The 22,445-nt window shown below is 37.9% G+C and overlaps 2 long non-coding RNA genes across 2 annotated transcripts; both read right to left on the reverse strand.

The window, feature by feature from the left end:
- Positions 1-9,673: 9,673 nt before the first annotated feature.
- LOC113733757 (uncharacterized) lies at positions 9,674-13,773 on the reverse strand. The gene is made up of 3 exons (XR_011821634.1): positions 13,122-13,773; positions 10,774-10,829; positions 9,674-9,855 (listed from the first exon to the last, which is right to left on the reverse strand). It is a non-coding gene; the product is annotated as an uncharacterized lncRNA (long non-coding RNA).
- A 2,048-nt stretch (positions 13,774-15,821) lies between these two features.
- LOC140014900 (uncharacterized) lies at positions 15,822-19,921 on the reverse strand. The gene is made up of 3 exons (XR_011821633.1): positions 19,272-19,921; positions 16,922-16,977; positions 15,822-16,003 (listed from the first exon to the last, which is right to left on the reverse strand). It is a non-coding gene; the product is annotated as an uncharacterized lncRNA (long non-coding RNA).
- Positions 19,922-22,445: the final 2,524 nt, after the last annotated feature.

The following is a 22,445-nucleotide window of genomic DNA, read 5'->3' on the forward strand; positions in this document are numbered from 1 at the left end:
AACCTTCTACAACGTCGCGTGCATCAAGCATTTTTCGCTAAATCCATAAGTCCGCTTGCCGCAATATAGTTATGGAGGCGTGGTCAAATTGTTTGACGTACTTGGAATCCGAAAAATCGGACCAGAGGGTCACATGGGATCGAAATTTCCACCGAAGCTTGCAACTGAAGGCCATGCATACGTCATCAAGCCGTCGGAACCCAAGGCCATTTTCCTCCACTGGGTAACATAATTTATCCCATGAGAGCCAGTGCCTCCTCTGTACTCCATCCGAATTGCCCAGAAGAAACGAGCCATCAATTTCTCTAGTGTTTTCAGGGTCGACTTAGGAGGGGCTAGGACGGCCATAGTATGTAGAGGCATTGCAGCTAGAACGTGCTTAATAAGTATAAGTCGCCCACTTGCTGTTAAGAGCTTGCTCTGCCACCCAGCAAGGCGTTGGGAAACCTTCGCTACAAGAGGTTGGAAATAGATTCCCTTGGGCCGGCCTTTGAAAAGCATGCACCCCAAGTAGTCTATCGGAAGACGTCTCCTATTCAAACCTGTTAAAGAAGAAACATGTCTTGCCCGACCCCGAGGGCTTTTCTCCGAGAAGATGAAGAAACTCTTTGCCAAATTAACCTTTTGGCCTGAGCCCTTCTCGTAGAGGGTCAGGAAGTCCATGAGTCCCCTGACCGATCTCCTGTCTGCCCTGGTGAATATCATAATATCATCCGCAAAACTTAAGTGAGAGATGCTCAGGCATTCCCGGGGCAACCCGTAGCTAGCTATCAAGCCTGTCGCTATTAGATGATTGAGGCCCATGCTTAGAGCCGCCGATGCGAGGATGAACAAAAATGGTGAAAGCGGGCCTCCCTGTTTGATCCCCCTTGAGGCCTGGAAAAACCCATACGGTTTCCCATTGATCAGCAATGAGAACCAGCTAACTGCCAAATTATGCATGGCAAGGGCAATAAAGTGGGAATGAAAACCGAGCTTTGACATCAACATGGCCAAGAAGGGCCAAGAGACCTTGTTGAAAGCCTTCATCATGTCCAACTTGAAAATAACGTTGTGTCCCCGCACCTTTTTATCCAATGAGCACACCAACTCCTATGCGAGGAGTATGTTATCTGAGATTTCGCAGCCTGGACGAAAGCTGACTGCTCCTGCGAGACCAGCGAGGGTAGAAGAGGCTTTAACCGGCTGCTTAGCACTTTGGTGAAGATCTTGTTGATGAAAGTGCACAGGCTTATTGGTCTGAAGTCGGCAAAGGAAAAGCATGCCTTCTTCTTTGGGATAAGCACAATGAGTGTGCTGGCAATGGCTTTGGGGATGGACACCCCAATAAAGAATTCCCAGACCGCATTGAAGACATCAAGGGCGACAAGGTCCTAACAATGGTGGAAGAAGCACCCTAAAAACCCATCTGCACCAGCGGCACTGTCCCCATCCAGCCTAAAGACCGCAGCTTTAACCTCATTCAATGACACCTCCCCTATCAGAATCTCGTTTTGTTGTGCAGTGACACGTCTGGGAATGTGCTGGATAAGCTGGTGAGTAGCATTACTGCCCTCAGCACACTGTTGGTCACTTGTCAATAAGTTCTGGAAGAAGGTCACCCCCTCCTTCTCAATAGCCTCCAACTTGTCGACCCACTCCCCGTTCGAGTTCTTGATGCGAGTTATACTTAGTCGATTTCTCTTCTCCCGTAGAGATGAGTGGAAAAACTTTGAGTTTGATTCACCCTCCTTCAACCATTTAACTCGGGCTTTCTGCTTCCAGTAAAGTTCCTCGTTTGCCAGAGCTTGGAGGAGGGCTGCGTGAGCACGACTCCACTCCGCGTGAGCTTCATCCGTGTTGACTTGCTCAAGGAAAATTTCCTTCTGGCGAACCAGCTCTTCGGCTTGAGCCACCTTATCAAATATATTGCCGAACGTGGATTTGTTCTACTCGCGCAAACATTGCCGCAAACATTTCAATTTGCTTGCTAAGGCATACATTCCGTAGCCCTCGACGGTAAGCTCCAGTTTTGGCAAACTGTTTCCATAAAAGTGGGGTGCTTAACCGACATATGCTGAAACTTAAACGACTTCGGACCAGGCCGTTGAAGGTCGCCTATGGAATAGAGGAGAGGTGAGTGATCTGAAGTTGCGTGACTCAGATGATGGACTGTGAAACACAGGAAAAGCTGCTCCCACTCATGATTATAGAGCACACAGTCGAGCTTTTTCCACATTCGTCTCCCATTGCGAATACCCGACCAAGTAAATGGACTTCCGGTTACCTGCGCTTATTTTGAGTGAACAGCCATGGATGAAAGTGTTGAAATCAGCGATCGCACAATTATCTTTGGGGGAGCTTCCAGAATATTCATCTAGTGAGGATATGACATTGAAATCACCTCCCACAAGCCATGGCCGCTACTCTATAGATTGGCAAATACTAGTCAAAGAGCCCCATAGCGCTTGCCGTTCCCACCGTGTACACTTAGCGTAAATAAAGGAGCAGTAAAAAACTGTGGAAAAGGATTCATGCGTAACAGCCAAGTGGAATAGTTGATCGTCATTTTTCACTATATGGACAGCAAAGGATGATTTCCAGCAAACCCAAATTTTATTCGACGTATTGAACAAGCCTAGGTGAAACCCGAACCCGAACTTCTGAACAAAGTTGGAAAGAGCTGAAAAATATAACATAGGTTTGAGAATTACCAGGAAAGAGACAGAATTGGAGCGGAGCATCATTCTGAGTCAACGGGAGTGTTTGTACATTTTCATTAAGAAAATAGTGTGTGATCAATAAGTCGTGATATGGTGTCGTACACTTTAATTTAAAGAACTTAAATCGCCTCATGATTAGTTACATTTATAAACATAATGCAAATAAAAATCTTGAAGAAGAAATTAACAACCTGATAAGGGGCTAAACTAAAATAGTGAAAAAAAGTTTCATATATAAGAATATGTGACTTGAAGCTGCATTCTCAAGAAAGCTAGATTACAAAGCTTATTTGTCTAATTAAGTGATTATCAACTAGAGTAAACTACAACTATGTTGGAAATACTAGAAATGAAAAAGAAACTCAAATAATGTTTTATATTACAAGAGAAAAGAGAATAAGACTTATATTTTTCAGTTAGAGAGTTCTATATATTAACAAAATCATGAATATGTAAACAGTTTAGCAAAAGGTGCAACACAAAAAAGGATATCTTCAAAGGTATATACTTATGCCATAATCTGCCAAACATGAATGAAGAACCTTTGAATCTCCTTTAAAGTTGAAAATCCATAGAAGTGGAAAAATTCCCAAAGTTAGTAACAGTGCAGATCATGATGTCTCGCTCCTGGAAATATAGCAACTGAACCTACAAAATTTTTGAAATAATTTCTCGAGGCAACCAAACATTTAATAGATTCTAATCCCGTTCCCCTTTTTGAACAAAATCAGCTACTATATTATTCAAAGTTTCCTCTACTCGAGATGATAATGCACCAGTTCCCAACCAATTATCGAATCAGAAATTACAAGAACCATCTTTTAAAAGCTAGTTAATAAAAAATTAGCTACCTCTCTTATCCCCAACAAGACCAAGTAAATGAATGCATTTGTGAAAGCTGAACTTCATAAGGATGAGCATTAAAACAGTATTTTGTAGACAGCCCACAAAGAAGTCTGACTTCAAAAATTTCACCAAAACTTGATTGAAAAAACATCAATAAGAGACTGAACACTAGCTTCTCCCTCATTTCTTAGAAAGCAAAGTTCAGACAACTTAATCTAGTGGTGTTTCATCCAATATTTAGACAAGTACTAAAGAAAATTAGCAAGAACTTTTCTAATCATCTCAAAAATCCTTTTTGGAGGATTCGCATATGAACTAGATAGATGTCGACATATATGTAAAAAAATTATCTTACCACTATGAGACAAAAGTCTATTCTTCCATGAACCAATCCTCTTGACAACTGAATGGCATGTCTTGAAAATACATCTTTTTATGATGACCAACATATAGTCGACATCCGAGTGACACGGTCTGCACTTGTCCATTTCGCAATCAGCCAAACATACTAAGCTGTAGGGAAATCAAGGAAAACTCAAGACTGGTAGTGGAGGCATAGTCTGTTACAACTAAGGAAAGGGAGGCCATAGAGGCTATGGCCAATGTTTAGAGCTCTTGTTGGGAGCATAAATTGCTAGAGAGTTAGGGAAACCCCCAGAATACTCTAGGTTTCTTATGGGCATGCTAGAAAAGCTTAGAAACTTTGTAAGTTTAGGACTAAAATAGGGCAGAACCTTCTAGAGGTTCTCACTTGTAAGTAGTAATGGAACGTTCAAGAGGTTAGCAAAAAGTTCTAGAGCCCAAGAGTGGGTATCTTAGGAGTAGAATAGTCTAGAATCATCTTGAATCATTAGGCTTATCTATAATTAGGGCAAGACCTCCTCATTTATAACAAATTGAGCTATAAATCTTTGAGAGTGCAATACAAGAGTTTCCAAGTTCTCTAAGAGCCTTCTTTCTTACTTCCAAACTATATTTTTGGGTGTTTTATCATATCCTTCCGCACATTCTGCCCATTTTAGACGAAAGGCTGAACTAGCTTATCTCCTACCTTCTGCATGCAAGTTTGCTAGTGTTGCATGGGCTTTAGTGTATATCAAGTAGACAACCCATGACAAGTAGTATCAGAGTTTGATACCAAGGTTTGAGTGAAGCCATTGGGTCGACATGGCTACCCTAGAAGATAAGGGTGGAATTAGCTGTAGTAGACCATTGGGAAGAGTTGGACCAACACATTGGGCAACTCGATGGGGATGAGTTGCGAGGAGAGATGAAAGGTACTCTAAATTGGGCCATGGATAAGTTGTACTAAGAAAACGAAGCCCTTAGGCTCGAGGCTGTGTCACTCCATAAAGAGGTTGCGAAACTTAGGGAGGAGCTTGAGGCATACCAGGTGCAACTAGCAAGGAGTGCTTAGTATGACAACTGGAGAAATGTCAAGTGTTCAGGAGGAGCTATAGATGCTGAGGATTGAACTTGACGTGTTTAGGTTACAAAGGGCAACGGATGCGGTTATAGCCACACTAATAGTAGAGGTGCTGAGACCCGAGGCTTATAGAGTACAATGGAAAGCATAGGGTATTGAGAATTTTCTTTATGTGTTCGAATGGTACTTCGAGGACCTTGGCATCATAGGAAATGGTGCTAGATTAAGAACGTCCCTGCTATACTTGAAGAACTTGCCATTAGTATGGTCGAGATGTAGGTATGATGATGTATGGTGAGGGTCCAATGCCATCACAAATTGGGACACGTTCAAGTTGAAGGAACAATTCTACCTAGCTAACACAGAAGACGAAGTGCGGGTTACTCTTGGTCATCTCCAACACAAAGAAAACATATCCGTGAATATATTGAGGAGTTCTCAAAGCTACTACTGGAAATCCCAGATATGAGCCCGAAGGATGCTCTCTTCACTTTTATGGATGGCTTAAGGCCATGGGCCAAAATTGAGGTGGAATAGAGGAGTGCAGGGATGTGACTAATGGGAAAAGTAATGGGTCTAGCCAAGGTTCAAGTTGGGGAGATTGAGCCAAGTCAACCTCATGCTCGAATGAAGGAGACGGGAGCAAGTTTAGCCAGAATAGGGCTGGAAAATGGAATAGTGACAAGACCTGCAAGGAGTTTAAATATTGTATATGTTATGAAATGTCACATTGCTCGAGGGATTGTCCACACCAAGGCAAATTTGTTGCTATTATACAGGAGTCGTGCCAAGAACTGGAACAATGGTGGATCGCGTGTATACAACTCAACGCAGTACATTCAAAGGTGAATGATCAACGAAAGGGGCATACATACGTGGAATCAAATATAGTTGGGCACAAAACTATGGCTTTGGTAGACATTGGTGCAAATGTCAAGTACATGATCCAAGACACCGCACAAACAATGAGGATCACATGGGTTCTGTGACGACCCCACCTCCCCCTAGGGCATACCAAAGGGTTTAGCGGATCGCTTGCCCAGCTCTCACCAGGACTCACTCGCTCGAAACTCAAGAAAATAACTTACATTCATAGCAAATAAGTAACACAACAAGTTCAAACTTAATATATACATTGATGCTCAGATCCAGCTACAAGGCTTATACACGCCCAAATATATTAACGTGTTTACAATCCAAGTCCAATCAACCCTAATCGGGTGCTAGCGCGAGTACAATTCAAAATTTCAAAACTAGACTACTCTGTACAAGTCTCACACCTCGCTTGTACCCCCTGCTAAGGAAAACAAATGGAATGGGGTAAGCTATATGCTTAGTGAACAATCGGGGGTAAAAATGTAAAATCACATCCAAATAAACATGTAACCAAGATATTTCACATCAATAGACAGAAATGTAACATCATAATGGTAGGATACGGGTGGATTCAAAGCCAGTTCAATTCCCCGAGCTTGACCACCTGTTGACACTCCGTCAACCAAAATACTCATAGACCGTAGACTTCACTTAACTTTCCCCGTTCACCTTATCAACCCCCGCTGGCCAGTCAACAGCGTACAACAGCTCGAGCGAAACAAAATAACTTAGCTTTAATCAAAGCTTTAACAAAGAACAAAATCCCAAGGTTAGCATGGAACTATCTTCGACCAAGCCCCGACTGGCTCGAATAGTTCGTCTATCCTTGGAACCGGGTTGGAACCAAGCCCTGAGATATCCAATCTCTCAATAGATGATATCTCTCAACAAAGTACTCACCCCACCAGCACACAACACAAAGGGTTCAACTCAAGTCATGTAATCACCCCAACAGCACACAGCAAAAGGGTGTTACTCAGCACAAAGCATGTATTCTCACATATTGAGTCAACAACAGAGAATGGGTTTAGGTCGAGTAAGATAAAGTACACCCTCACCTAAGTACCCATTCAACATATACAAATCACATCGATAATTTATCATATAAACCAACCCAATTACTCACTCAAAATAGTTAGCGCGTAAATCAAGGCACTTTATACAGGTCCACCGACTCCGTCCGGTTCGTCACTGCCTGTGACAGAAGATTATACTCGACTATCAGTCAACCGACCATCACAAATGGAAGTAAGGACTAAAACGGCCAAGACGGCAAAAACGGCAAAGAAATGCATGTGCGCGTGCGCGGAAATGAAAATGGTATAAAAATGGGTTACACGGTTTTGACCATAACCAGAGATGTTGTTATCCGATCAAGGTGTACTAGGTAGCTTCTCGAAGCTAAGACAAAGGGTTACAACTTTCATGAAGACAACTCAACCCAGTTTTCAGTGGATCTGGGTCGAATTTGCAGATTACAGAACCAGAACTCCAAATGCTAGTTTATACCTCTAGTGAAAATTTGGGCGGCATGCCCCTTGTGTTTACCTATTTTTCAGCCATTTATGGCTTTATTATTTTCCTCAAATCAACTCCAATGTCACACATAGGCAATGTTACCACAATAGCCCTTCAACTAGGCTCAAAATAATCCAATTACAACACAAGTCTTAACAAGGCATCCGGAAATCAAGTTTAAAGGCAAATAGCTAAATGGCAGATTTGACTTCTCTTGGTGTTTTGGTCACAACTGAAGCTATGTTTCTCGGATTGTTGTACACTTTATACCATTTCGAAGCTAAGACAGAGAAATACAAATCATATGAAGACATCAACGGCCAATTAGTCCATTTTCAAGGTCAAAATGTGACATCGCAGAGGAAAATAGAAACTGTCCGCAACACTGTACATTTGCCAGTCAAGGGTATTTTGGTCATTTCACATGATAAAGTACTATGATTGAGCTGAAATTTTACAGGAAACTATATAACATCATTTCCTACAACTTTCATGTTTTGACCTAAGCTTGATTCGGCTCTAACATGGATGAATTAAACAGGTCAGAAGCTAAACAGGTTAGTTCAATTTCTGGAATTTGAACTTTTCCTCTAGAATTTCATATCTAATAAGCAGTCAATCATCAAAACCAACAATTACTAACTCTATAACATCCATTACTAGATAAATAACCATAATCAAGGCTAAAAATGTAAACCCTAGCTAAACATCCACCATATCAATCAAAACTACTTAAATAACCATCATTAGCCAAGAATAGAAGTTTCTATCCAAACTTAAACATGATTAAGGAAGAAAAATAAGAAAGACAGCCATGGTACCTTCTAGAAACTCCTTGTAGGTGAGAAACACACCACTATCTTCCCAAAATTTCAGCACACCAAGCCTTCCAAGCACCAAAAGGTAAATTTAATCGGTTTGGTTCGGTTAATTTCAGCTCAACAAGGAAGAATCAAGGTTGGAGTTGAAGTTTTTTTCTCTCTTTTCCCTCTCTTATTTTCAGCCAAGAAGGAAGAAAATGGAAGAGAGTGGAGCCAAGAAGAAAGATAAGAAGGAAGGAAACTCATTTGGTCAAAGTTCCATGGATTGCCAACAAGTGTCAACTCAAGATGGCTACTTATTTTTTTTCTTTTCTCCCTTTTCTTTAGTCCAAAATTTTGACTACTTTAGGAGATATTTTAGGGATGATTTTTCTCAATTAATAACAAGGAGATTAAGGTAATAAAGTAGTGCACTCAATCGGTAACGAACTGTACACATCGGTTCAACCCGATTTTCCTTATTTCACACGTACTAGGGTTTTAACTTATAATTCACTAAATTATTATTATCACTTCTAATCACACATATTTCTTATCTAAAACTCACTCTTAATCACCAAATTTAGTACACACACCTCAGCAAGTGATCACACCACCAAAATGCACCAAAGCCACACCAAAAACCCTAATATGCACAAAAACCCTAACTAATACCCTTCATTTAGAAAAATCATAACTTGAGTTATAAATATCAAAAATTCATACAACTTGGCCTGCTAAAACCTATACTTCACATACTAATTATCTTTAGAAGACATCTCAAAGAGATTCAACTCATAAGTCAGTCCAAATTGAGCCATAAGCTATTACAACTTTCTTATGTTTACTTGTGCAGGGCAGAATTTTCAGTCAAATTTACCAATTTCCTAGAATTTATAGAGATGGAATCAAACTCTAAATTTTACACCATAGGAAGCTCTATGAGTCTAGTTTCAAACGCAACAAACGAAACTCAATTCCGACTTTCCTATACGAAGCTATAGCCAATTTCCCAAAGCTGCACAGAGCCTCCAGCGAAAATTTCTAGATTTTCTAACAACTTGAGATTATGAACCTTTTCTTAACAAAATTCACTTCCTTGGCTCAAATTCAACCATTAAAGCAACCAAGAATCAAAGGTAAGTGAGTTCACATAAGGATTATAAAGACAAGTAAATTTTCGGGGTCTCACAGGTTCCCATAAGTGGGAAGTTCAAGGACGTGATGTGACGACCCCACTTCCCCCTAAGGCGAACCAGAGGGTTGGCGGGCCGTCTGCCCAGCTCTCGCCAGGACTCACGCACGCACACTAACCCGGATCCTTCCGAAGAATAACCTAATCTGTTACAAAACAACTTTTCCCAGATAGGATCATCCTTAAATCTACATTAACTTCAGAGATAGCAGTAAAGAAGATAGCCAGTCGACGGCTCTTATACATCTCACGCGTTACCTCTAAGGTATAAGGTCGTACCAATCCGGATATATACTGTCACACACCACGATTACAACCATACAAGCCAAACATAATAATTAGGGTTTAAACATTTTCCAGCTTCAAGTGGCAATCCAAAATAACCAATACGTTTTTCAATTCACAATACAATACAACGGTAAACTGCAGTCTTAAGATTCAAGTACAAATTAAAAGAAATCAGCACTGCTCAGATTTCTCAAACTTCAAGACCTGTCAAGGAAAACAATTAAACGTGGGGTGAGCTAAAGCTCAGTGGTGCCCCAAAAACATGCAATCAATTAAAACAATTAGCACGTATTGATTCGACTGAAGTAAACAAATAGGAAGGCGATAATACCCAAGTGTACCTTAGACTGGTCGAGGGATTCACCCAACGACGTTACGTCCTGAACTTACATTATTATTATTGACTCGTCGAGGGATTCACCCAACGACTTTACGTCTAGCACTTGATTTACTCTTATTGACTCGTCGAGGGATTCACCCAACGACTTTACGTCTAGCACTTGATTTACTATTATTGACTCGTCGAGGGATTCACCCAACGACTTTACGTCTAGCACTTGATTTATTATTATTGACTCGTCGAGGGATTCACCCAACGACTTTACGTCTAGCACTTGATTTACTCTTATTGACTCGTCGAGGGATTCACCCAACGACTTTACGTCTAGCACTTGATTTATTATTATTGACTCGTCGAGGGATTCACCCAACGACTTTACGTCTAGCACTTGATTTACTCTTATTGACTCGTCGAGGGATTCACCCAACGACTTTACGTCTAGCACTTGATTTATTATTATTGACTCGTCGAGGGATTCACCCAACGACTTTACGTCTAGCACTTGATTTACTCTTATTGACTCGTCGAGGGATTCACCCAACGACTTTACGTCTAGCACTTGATTTATTATTATTGACTCGTCGAGGGATTCACCCAACGACTTTACGTCAAGCACTTGGATTCACAAAAAAAATGCTTTACACAAGTCACCACTCGAACGACTAGTGTGGTAAAGTACACACCGCTCACTTCGATGGATCAAAACCAATTTTTGCGATTATCACACTTAAATTCAAGGAAGCACTTAATCATGTAAGAATAGAACAAACAGGGACACTCACCAAGAGTGAAGTTCAGATGTCAAATTGGGATTCGAGTTCCACTTCCTCACGATACCCTAAAATAACAAATATTGAAACTATAAGTTTTTACTCCGTTTTTAAGCTTATAGACATTGAGGTATAATTACATACTACTAATTCACTTTCCCTTAGGAAATCAAGAGTCCCTTGGGTTAATACGTGACAAAGTAGAAGGATTGTTTCCTATAGTTTTCATTAAGATACTTTTCCTGAAAAAAATAACTTGTATTACTTTCTTGAAATAAATCGACAAATCTCTTAATATCCACGTTAGGAAGTTACTTTGAACATTTCTTTAAAGCTATGGTTTTTGCAAAATTATTACTAAACTATTTTACCTAAAAATAAGGTTTCTTGCCGAGTAAGTTTCTCAAGCTTTTCACTAAAATTAGTAAAACTCGTATTTTGGAACTTTTCCTATAGTTAACTATCCAAGTGCAAAGCTTAAGGAAAGAAAAGGAGTTAAAATAAGACTTAAAGTTTTCAAAAGCTATAGAACTTATTTACTATAGCTATCAAGGCTAGTTTGAGCTAAAGGAAATTATCGAGTTGGAAAATTTTTAGGCAAAGCACTAGATATGGAGTTTTATAATATAATACTAGCTGGAAAAATATTTTTGATTAATTTGACCACAGTTACTCGAGTTCGCTAAGTCGATACAACTTCCACAGCTCCGATTCCGTTTCGAAATCATAATATGAATCAAAATGTGGTAAAAATCACATAACAAATTACTAGGACTTCGTCAATCATTAGCCTTAAATTTCAACAAGTGCATTTCCGAATAAACTAACATGATCAACCAAGGCTTCATCAATCATTAGCACTTGGTCTCAGCAAACCCAACATAAGCAAGTAAAAGTAAAAGTAAAGCTTCCAAGACATTCCAGCAATTCACTTTCATCACACCGTGGTACTTATAAAGTCATTCAAATGGCCAAGGGCTTCATCAATCATTGGCCCTTGACGACATTAGTTACTTCCAACTACAATTGAATCAAGAATTTGAACCACAAGTAAGATAAAATCTCAATCCAAATTCAAGTTTAGTTTCTCAAAGAAACAGGATATTCATGCAAAACAGTCTACTTTAAACATTCACAGACAGCGATACACATGGAGGAAAAATACGAAATCTCTATAGGTCAAAGGCCTATGATTCTAGTTTCAAATACCACTGACGGCGCCTTAAACGGATTTTCCTACACCAAGATATAAACATTTTATCGAGACTGGTCAGGGACATCCGAAAATCTGGAGTTTCATTTTCCACTAATGAAAAACTCCTTTTTTTTTTTTCTTTTAACACCAACATGTTTTTATTTCAAGCCGTCCATGCATTCCTTATAGATTCCCAAACAACATATTCCAGGCATTTTAACCATTATATTTTCAAGAAAATTTCCAGAATCCAAGTTGATAATTCAACTCAATATTCGGCAATCACAAGAGAATTTCCAGCAATTGTATACTAGCGTTTTTGGTTCCAACTTTATATGTACTAATTGGTTCGTTGCTAAACAAATTGTATATCTTGAAATTTGCATCTCTTATGAAATTCTGAGCCACCATAATCCAAGGAAATAAAATAAATTTCCAGAAACAAATTACAATTTTCCCAACGATATTGAAATTCTGGATCATACCCCTTCGGCTATCACCCAAAATTTCCAGCAACCAATCTACTTTAGTTCGAATTTTTCCTTGGTTTAAGTATGGTATTAGGTACTCAATTCAGCGTTTAAACACTTAGCTAACTAGTTGACATTTTTAACTCAAAAATTGAATTCAATTAGCAACTACAAATTTCCCAAAAATCCAGAAATTCTCCCATGAGCCTCGGTGATCATGCATGAACCACTTTCAAATTTTCCTTTTTATTTTTCTGGTTTAGGCCATCTCATTGCTACATGCACAGCTTAACTGATTAGTTATTGACTAATTAAGCACAGGGATCAATTCAGAGGGTCACATTTAGGCAAGTTAAACTTACATTTTCTGCTCAAGCTCACGGCAACATTACTACATCAAAACAGAATTTCTTATGTTCCTTGGTTCATCATCCGAAAGTTCCAAGTTCCCATGCAAAGCTTTGAACAATTTAATTAGTTAGTGATTAGTTAATTAAACATCACAACAAGCTCAGAATAACAGAGTTTGATCATCTAAGGTAGCATCATTCCAATCAGTCTCGGATGAAGCACTATCGCACATCAGAAAATTTTTGCTGTTTTTGTAACTACCATCCGAAGTCTAATAATCAACATGCAAGATTTTAAGTTAGCTCCAGAACCCTCTAATCAACTCAAACTAGATCAAGAAGTACCTCTGCTAATGCTCCGTTCACGCACGAACAAATCTGGGCAGAATTATTTCCCTAGGCTCGCGACTGGTTTGGGGTTGTCTTGGCTGAGCAGATGGTGGAGCTGTGGTGGTTGTTGCGGCTGGAAAACTGGGTGTAGCTTGCGGATTTCAGCTCTCCTACCTTGCTCCAGCTGCTGATCCGAAAGGGAAATGGTGTTGTGGAGCTGAGGTGAGAAGTTGGATTGTGAAGAAAAGTGGAGGTGGAGCCGCGGTTTTGGCAATGGAGGTAGAGTGCTTGTGCGGTTGTGTGTTGGAGTGGGAAAGAAATGTATTGGCCGAATGTGAGGTGGTGACAGACGGTTATTTCGTGAGGTTGTGAGGGTAATTTTGATCTTTTCACTTGCTCTCCTAATATCCACTCCTAATATCCACTTAAGTCCCTATTTCTAACTTAATCTAATTCCAAAATTTATCCCAAATGTAATTTGAATACTTAATAATATACTAATCTCGCAAAGATTTGATTATCGAGATTTTAACGTCCTAAGTATACTAAGTGTACTTGTAATGGTTTTGTCTAAAATTATCAAATGCAACTTAATACTAAGGTTCCTATTAACTCTTAACATTATTAACGATTAAATTAGCTATCGGAATTCAAAGAGTTTGTTTTTAAGCAATAAAATTACTCTAACTCGAGAAATATTAATTTAGTGTAACAAAACCGAATAATTCAATATTGGGCACAATTATATTATTTTTTTTTTTACATAGAAATTATCTTTACACTTTTATTTCAAAACAATTAATTACAATACTAGAATTCAAAAAAGAAATTTAATTCTTAGATCAATGAAATAGTTTACCATCGAAATATGAAGTTAATGTAACAAAACTAAGAAGTTTGGTAGTCTAGCACAATTCTTTTATTTTGCACATAACGTTTATTTCTATGTACTTATTTAAAAACAATGGGACTTAGTGCTAAAATTTATTAAAGAATTAAAATGCAAATAAAATATGCACTGATATTTATATGTATATTTTCAGGGTTCTCACATCCTCCCCTCCTTACAATGAATTTTGTCCTCAAAATTCACACTTTCTTGAGAAACAAATCGGAATACTTTTTCTGTATTTCTTCTTCTTACTCCCAAGTTGCTTCTCCGGAAATCCAAAATTCTAACACTTTTGCTCTGAAATCAAGCTTAGCATGATGATGAGTTAAAAAATTCATTCCTATAATAACATCATAACCTTTTATATCCACTCTGATTAGATCCACTAGTATTTTATGCCCTCCGATCCAGAATTCGCAATTATTATGAGTTAAGCTACTGATTATATTCTTATCACCCATTGGTGTTTGGAATTGAGTTGGTTCGAGAATTTATTTATTTATTTTTTTTTCAACATTATAACAAAGTAGACGTGTAGTCATCAAGTTTCATACACACAATATGAGTCACATTGCACACCAATTTCATACAACTTCAAGAGCCAAACAATTCACGAATACATTCAATATTTTCATACATAACTCAAACTTCAATCTTTATAAACACGAAAGAAAACAATTCAATAATACGCAAATTATTATAACCACATAACTAATAGCTCAACCCCTTAGTTTAGATTCAACTTAACCTTAGTGGATTGTAGATCTACCACGTCTAATATTAAATCGAATAACATGATCATTACTTAAGTACATCAATGACTCTTAAGTATTCTAAATGATCTCAAACATTTCATACATTGGCTTTTCTAATAACCTAACAACTAGTTATCTTTATCCTTTTGGACGTTAGTCCCGAATAGTCCTCCAGTAAAACTTAAGGAACCACAATGTCATCGATAACTCACCTCACATGGCAAATTCGTCAACTTATCTCACCTCAGTTTTAAAGACTCTCCTCAAGGTTTAAAGCTGTTCACAACTGCATAGTTCCTGTCTAAACTACTATTTCACTCAATTCTATGTCTAAACCATTATTTTGGGTAAGAGATGGCATATATTCCATTTACCATTGAATGACTAGTAAAATTATTCATCTTAAGTACAGAATTGGCACTAATCTTCAAGATCTCACTATTGGCTCTTCACTTTTATCTTTCAAAAGCTAAACTTGATACTTTCGGTTCTACTTTTCTGGATTTGATCTCTAATCACATCATAATGCAATATACTAAATTCTTCCAAATTTGCAAATACATCATTGAATGAAATATCTGGTATTCGGGTACAAGAATCCGACAATAGGATAATTTACATCTCAGGCTGGCCAGTCCCAAGAGTAACTTACCTACATTTGAGATTCCTACCCAACATACATATCTAATATCCTCAACTATCGACTTTTGTTTCACACTTAACAAGCCAATCCCCACAGTCCGAGAATCCTTTCCCGGCACGAGCTCGATAAGAGCTCTGATACCACCTGTGACGACCCCACTTCCCCCTAAGGCGAACCAGAGGGTTGGCGGGCCGTCTGCCCAGCTCTCGCCAGGACTCACGCACGCACACTAACCCGGATCCTTCCGAAGAATAACCTAATCTGTTACAAAACAACTTTTCCCAGATAGGATCATCCTTAAATCTACATTAACTTCAGAGATAGCAGTAAAGAAGATAGCCAGTCGACGGCTCTTATACATCTCACGCGTTACCTCTAAGGTATAAGGTCGTACCAATCCGGATATATACTGTCACACACCACGATTACAACCATACAAGCCAAACATAATAATTAGGGTTTAAACATTTTCCAGCTTCAAGTGGCAATCCAAAATAACCAATACGTTTTTCAATTCACAATACAATACAACGGTAAACTGCAGTCTTAAGATTCAAGTACAAATTAAAAGAAATCAGCACTGCTCAGATTTCTCAAACTTCAAGACCTGTCAAGGAAAACAATTAAACGTGGGGTGAGCTAAAGCTCAGTGGTGCCCCAAAAACATGCAATCAATTAAAACAATTAGCACGTATTGATTCGACTGAAGTAAACAAATAGGAAGGCGATAATACCCAAGTGTACCTTAGACTGGTCGAGGGATTCACCCAACGACGTTACGTCCTGAACTTACATTATTATTATTGACTCGTCGAGGGATTCACCCAACGACTTTACGTCTAGCACTTGATTTACTCTTATTGACTCGTCGAGGGATTCACCCAACGACTTTACGTCTAGCACTTGATTTACTATTATTGACTCGTCGAGGGATTCACCCAACGACTTTACGTCTAGCACTTGATTTATTATTATTGACTCGTCGAGGGATTCACCCAACGACTTTACGTCTAGCACTTGATTTACTCTTATTGACTCGTCGAGGGATTCACCCAACGACTTTACGTCTAGCACTTGATTTATTATTATTGACTCGTCGAGGGATTCACCCAACGACTTTACGTCTAGCACTTGATTTACTCTTATTGACTCGTCGAGGGATTCACCCAACGACTTTACGTCTAGCACTTGATTTATTATTATTGACTCGTCGAGGGATTCACCCAACGACTTTACGTCTAGCACTTGATTTACTCTTATTGACTCGTCGAGGGATTCACCCAACGACTTTACGTCTAGCACTTGATTTATTATTATTGACTCGTCGAGGGATTCACCCAACGACTTTACGTCAAGCACTTGGATTCACAAAAAAAATGCTTTACACAAGTCACCACTCGAACGACTAGTGTGGTAAAGTACACACCGCTCACTTCGATGGATCAAAACCAATTTTTGCGATTATCACACTTAAATTCAAGGAAGCACTTAATCATGTAAGAATAGAACAAACAGGGACACTCACCAAGAGTGAAGTTCAGATGTCAAATTGGGATTCGAGTTCCACTTCCTCACGATACCCTAAAATAACAAATATTGAAACTATAAGTTTTTACTCCGTTTTTAAGCTTATAGACATTGAGGTATAATTACATACTACTAATTCACTTTCCCTTAGGAAATCAAGAGTCCCTTGGGTTAATACGTGACAAAGTAGAAGGATTGTTTCCTATAGTTTTCATTAAGATACTTTTCCTGAAAAAAATAACTTGTATTACTTTCTTGAAATAAATCGACAAATCTCTTAATATCCACGTTAGGAAGTTACTTTGAACATTTCTTTAAAGCTATGGTTTTTGCAAAATTATTACTAAACTATTTTACCTAAAAATAAGGTTTCTTGCCGAGTAAGTTTCTCAAGCTTTTCACTAAAATTAGTAAAACTCGTATTTTGGAACTTTTCCTATAGTTAACTATCCAAGTGCAAAGCTTAAGGAAAGAAAAGGAGTTAAAATAAGACTTAAAGTTTTCAAAAGCTATAGAACTTATTTACTATAGCTATCAAGGCTAGTTTGAGCTAAAGGAAATTATCGAGTTGGAAAATTTTTAGGCAAAGCACTAGATATGGAGTTTTATAATATAATACTAGCTGGAAAAATATTTTTGATTAATTTGACCACAGTTACTCGAGTTCGCTAAGTCGATACAACTTCCACAGCTCCGATTCCGTTTCGAAATCATAATATGAATCAAAATGTGGTAAAAATCACATAACAAATTACTAGGACTTCGTCAATCATTAGCCTTAAATTTCAACAAGTGCATTTCCGAATAAACTAACATGATCAACCAAGGCTTCATCAATCATTAGCACTTGGTCTCAGCAAACCCAACATAAGCAAGTAAAAGTAAAAGTAAAGCTTCCAAGACATTCCAGCAATTCACTTTCATCACACCGTGGTACTTATAAAGTCATTCAAATGGCCAAGGGCTTCATCAATCATTGGCCCTTGACGACATTAGTTACTTCCAACTACAATTGAATCAAGAATTTGAACCACAAGTAAGATAAAATCTCAATCCAAATTCAAGTTTAGTTTCTCAAAGAAACAGGATATTCATGCAAAACAGTCTACTTTAAACATTCACAGACAGCGATACACATGGAGGAAAAATACGAAATCTCTATAGGTCAAAGGCCTATGATTCTAGTTTCAAATACCACTGACGGCGCCTTAAACGGATTTTCCTACACCAAGATATAAACATTTTATCGAGACTGGTCAGGGACATCCGAAAATCTGGAGTTTCATTTTCCACTAATGAAAAACTCCTTTTTTTTTTTTTTCTTTTAACACCAACATGTTTTTATTTCAAGCCGTCCATGCATTCCTTATAGATTCCCAAACAACATATTCCAGGCATTTTAACCATTATATTTTCAAGAAAATTTCCAGAATCCAAGTTGATAATTCAACTCAATATTCGGCAATCACAAGAGAATTTCCAGCAATTGTATACTAGCGTTTTTGGTTCCAACTTTATATGTACTAATTGGTTCGTTGCTAAACAAATTGTATATCTTGAAATTTGCATCTCTTATGAAATTCTGAGCCACCATAATCCAAGGAAATAAAATAAATTTCCAGAAACAAATTACAATTTTCCCAACGATATTGAAATTCTGGATCATACCCCTTCGGCTATCACCCAAAATTTCCAGCAACCAATCTACTTTAGTTCGAATTTTTCCTTGGTTTAAGTATGGTATTAGGTACTCAATTCAGCGTTTAAACACTTAGCTAACTAGTTGACATTTTTAACTCAAAAATTGAATTCAATTAGCAACTACAAATTTCCCAAAAATCCAGAAATTCTCCCATGAGCCTCGGTGATCATGCATGAACCACTTTCAAATTTTCCTTTTTATTTTTCTGGTTTAGGCCATCTCATTGCTACATGCACAGCTTAACTGATTAGTTATTGACTAATTAAGCACAGGGATCAATTCAGAGGGTCACATTTAGGCAAGTTAAACTTACATTTTCTGCTCAAGCTCACGGCAACATTACTACATCAAAACAGAATTTCTTATGTTCCTTGGTTCATCATCCGAAAGTTCCAAGTTCCCATGCAAAGCTTTGAACAATTTAATTAGTTAGTGATTAGTTAATTAAACATCACAACAAGCTCAGAATAACAGAGTTTGATCATCTAAGGTAGCATCATTCCAATCAGTCTCGGATGAAGCACTATCGCACATCAGAAAATTTTTGCTGTTTTTGTAACTACCATCCGAAGTCTAATAATCAACATGCAAGATTTTAAGTTAGCTCCAGAACCCTCTAATCAACTCAAACTAGATCAAGAAGTACCTCTGCTAATGCTCCGTTCACGCACGAACAAATCTGGGCAGAATTATTTCCCTAGGCTCGCGACTGGTTTGGGGTTGTCTTGGCTGAGCAGATGGTGGAGCTGTGGTGGTTGTTGCGGCTGGAAAACTGGGTGTAGCTTGCGGATTTCAGCTCTCCTACCTTGCTCCAGCTGCTGATCCGAAAGGGAAATGGTGTTGTGGAGCTGAGGTGAGAAGTTGGATTGTGAAGAAAAGTGGAGGTGGAGCCGCGGTTTTGGCAATGGAGGTAGAGTGCTTGTGCGGTTGTGTGTTGGAGTGGGAAAGAAATGTATTGGCCGAATGTGAGGTGGTGACAGACGGTTATTTCGTGAGGTTGTGAGGGTAATTTTGATCTTTTCACTTGCTCTCCTAATATCCACTCCTAATATCCACTTAAGTCCCTATTTCTAACTTAATCTAATTCCAAAATTTATCCCAAATGTAATTTGAATACTTAATAATATACTAATCTCGCAAAGATTTGATTATCGAGATTTTAACGTCCTAAGTATACTAAGTGTACTTGTAATGGTTTTGTCTAAAATTATCAAATGCAACTTAATACTAAGGTTCCTATTAACTCTTAACATTATTAACGATTAAATTAGCTATCGGAATTCAAAGAGTTTGTTTTTAAGCAATAAAATTACTCTAACTCGAGAAATATTAATTTAGTGTAACAAAACCGAATAATTCAATATTGGGCACAATTATATTATTTTTTTTTTTTACATAGAAATTATCTTTACACTTTTATTTCAAAACAATTAATTACAATACTAGAATTCAAAAAAGAAATTTAATTCTTAGATCAATGAAATAGTTTACCATCGAAATATGAAGTTAATGTAACAAAACTAAGAAGTTTGGTAGTCTAGCACAATTCTTTTATTTTGCACATAACGTTTATTTCTATGTACTTATTTAAAAAAAAATGGGACTTAGTGCTAAAATTTATTAAAGAATTAAAATGCAAATAAAATATGCACTGATATTTATATGTATATTTTCAGGGTTCTCACACACAAATTACATAGTAAGTAAAGCTATATAGTTCGAATAATTTACCTTTCGAATAGGAAAAATAAACAGAAACAATTCAAGGATACTGTAGCTCTTAGGAACTAAATTCCATGTAGTCGAATCAAAGTCTTGATCACATCTCATGTTGACACTCCGTCAACCACATAAGTATCAAATCCATAGATACACCACTTTTCTTCGAATCCCGTCACCATTACACATCCTTACCAGGGCCCATCAAAGTTCTGATAATACTCGAGTATATCATGGCAGTACTACGTGAGTATGCTGAGCAAGATCTCTCCAATAGATTATGCTTTATGAATATCTCATGGTTTGCTAAGCTTATCGACTAAGCCCATGTTGGCTCGATTCGCAAAGTTAGCCAACGAGTTTGGGCGTCCGCCGAATACGAATACGAATATGAATACGAATACGAATATAAGTCGATGAGCAACGCTCAAATCGACGATTCCAAATAGGAATCACAATTATGAATCACATATACGAATCACAAATACGAATCACATCCACATTACTATGCACAAGTCGGATATGAATTCACATAGCAAAATACGAATATAATTTCGTTCGAAAGAGAACGAGTACGATAAGTACACCCTCATCTCAAAATTTCAAATTCACATAACGGATAAGAAACAGTTAGCCACTTAGCAACAAATTCATGCACTTGACACTCACCAATCGAAACAAGAGAGTAAGTGCGTAAACAAGCCTTTAGATGTTCCCCTCGAGATCCTCTTGAAGGTCTCCTTGAGCACCTGAGCAAACAGTAATTAACTATCACACACCGTTATTTATAAACCCCCTTGTTACAGGAAAGATTGTACTCTTGTACAATATTAAGAAAATGTCGTAAAAGAGAGCCTTAATTACTTGTAAATCGAGACTCTAAAGTGGGGTTTTAAAAACACAAGAAAAATCCAATTTTTATCTTTGATATCGTTGGAGGGAAACAAGTAAGTATAAATCATTTTTCAAACGAATGATCGAAGATGGACTGCAGAAGCCACGTCACAATCCGGCCAAGAATTTTTGAATTTAGGGGCATTCTTTGAAAAATCATAACTTACTCCCTAAAAGTCGAAAATTGAAAAATTTGGTACCGTTGGAAACTACTTCCAAAGTACTAAAAGTTCCTAGAAAACACTTTTTTATGATTCCAATTGGAAGACATTCAAATTTTGGGTTCAAGATGTTGTCTTGGAGTACCAAGACAGTTTTGGGGTTGATTTTTGACAAAGTTTGGAAATTCGACAAAATTCACACAATGCGAACTAGCCTCTGAAATTTGGAACCCAATTAGAGTTATAATCAAAGTTTAAAACACAACAAGAGGAACACGAATTGAAGTTTTGAGCACCAAGATATAACGGCTCAAATTTACTAAAATTTTCTCCTTAAACAAGGATTTTCCAGATTTAAAAGGTGAACTTTGAGACTTTGGTTGAGTATCGAAATGGACTTGGAATGGCACTAAATTTGGTAGTATTACACTACCATATAAGGGCTATTCCTCTGTCAAATATCATATAAAAATTCGTACGGGAAGTTAGTTAACAAAGTCACTCAAGTTCCAAAAATTTCTAAGGCAAATCTGCCTTGCGCTTCCATTTTCCTCTTCTCAAACATTTGGCCAATGAAATCTTTTCAAACATGATCCATTTATGAAGAAAATGTTTAAGAAACATCCAAAATGTGTTTTATAGGTGATTAACACCAAGAGTTTCGAAATAACAACTCCCAATCCAGATTAGCCATTGATCAGCCCAAATTTAGGGTTTTCAACCAATGGGGCAGGTCTGTATTTCAGCCATAACTCACTCAATTCAACTTGGAATTGAGTGCAGTTGGTGGCGTTGAAAACTACATTTATAAGGATATAATTTTACAGAAGGAATCATTTTAAAGTTCTGTCCACAACTAGCTCATATTTGAGCATCAAGTTGCAACTCATAACAGATTTACCAACACAGTCAAGAAACAGGGCAGGTGACTTTTAAAGATTGGTACGGTTCACTCAGGTGGAATCAGGGGATGCATTTTATACCGTTGGAAAACTGGAAGTGTCTAGTTTCTAATGCCACAAAAGGCACTCGATTTTGACATCGGA

Source organism: Coffea arabica, chromosome 9e, assembly GCF_036785885.1.
Source record: "Coffea arabica cultivar ET-39 chromosome 9e, Coffea Arabica ET-39 HiFi, whole genome shotgun sequence".
In the NCBI taxonomy this organism is placed as follows: domain Eukaryota; kingdom Viridiplantae; phylum Streptophyta; class Magnoliopsida; order Gentianales; family Rubiaceae; genus Coffea; species Coffea arabica.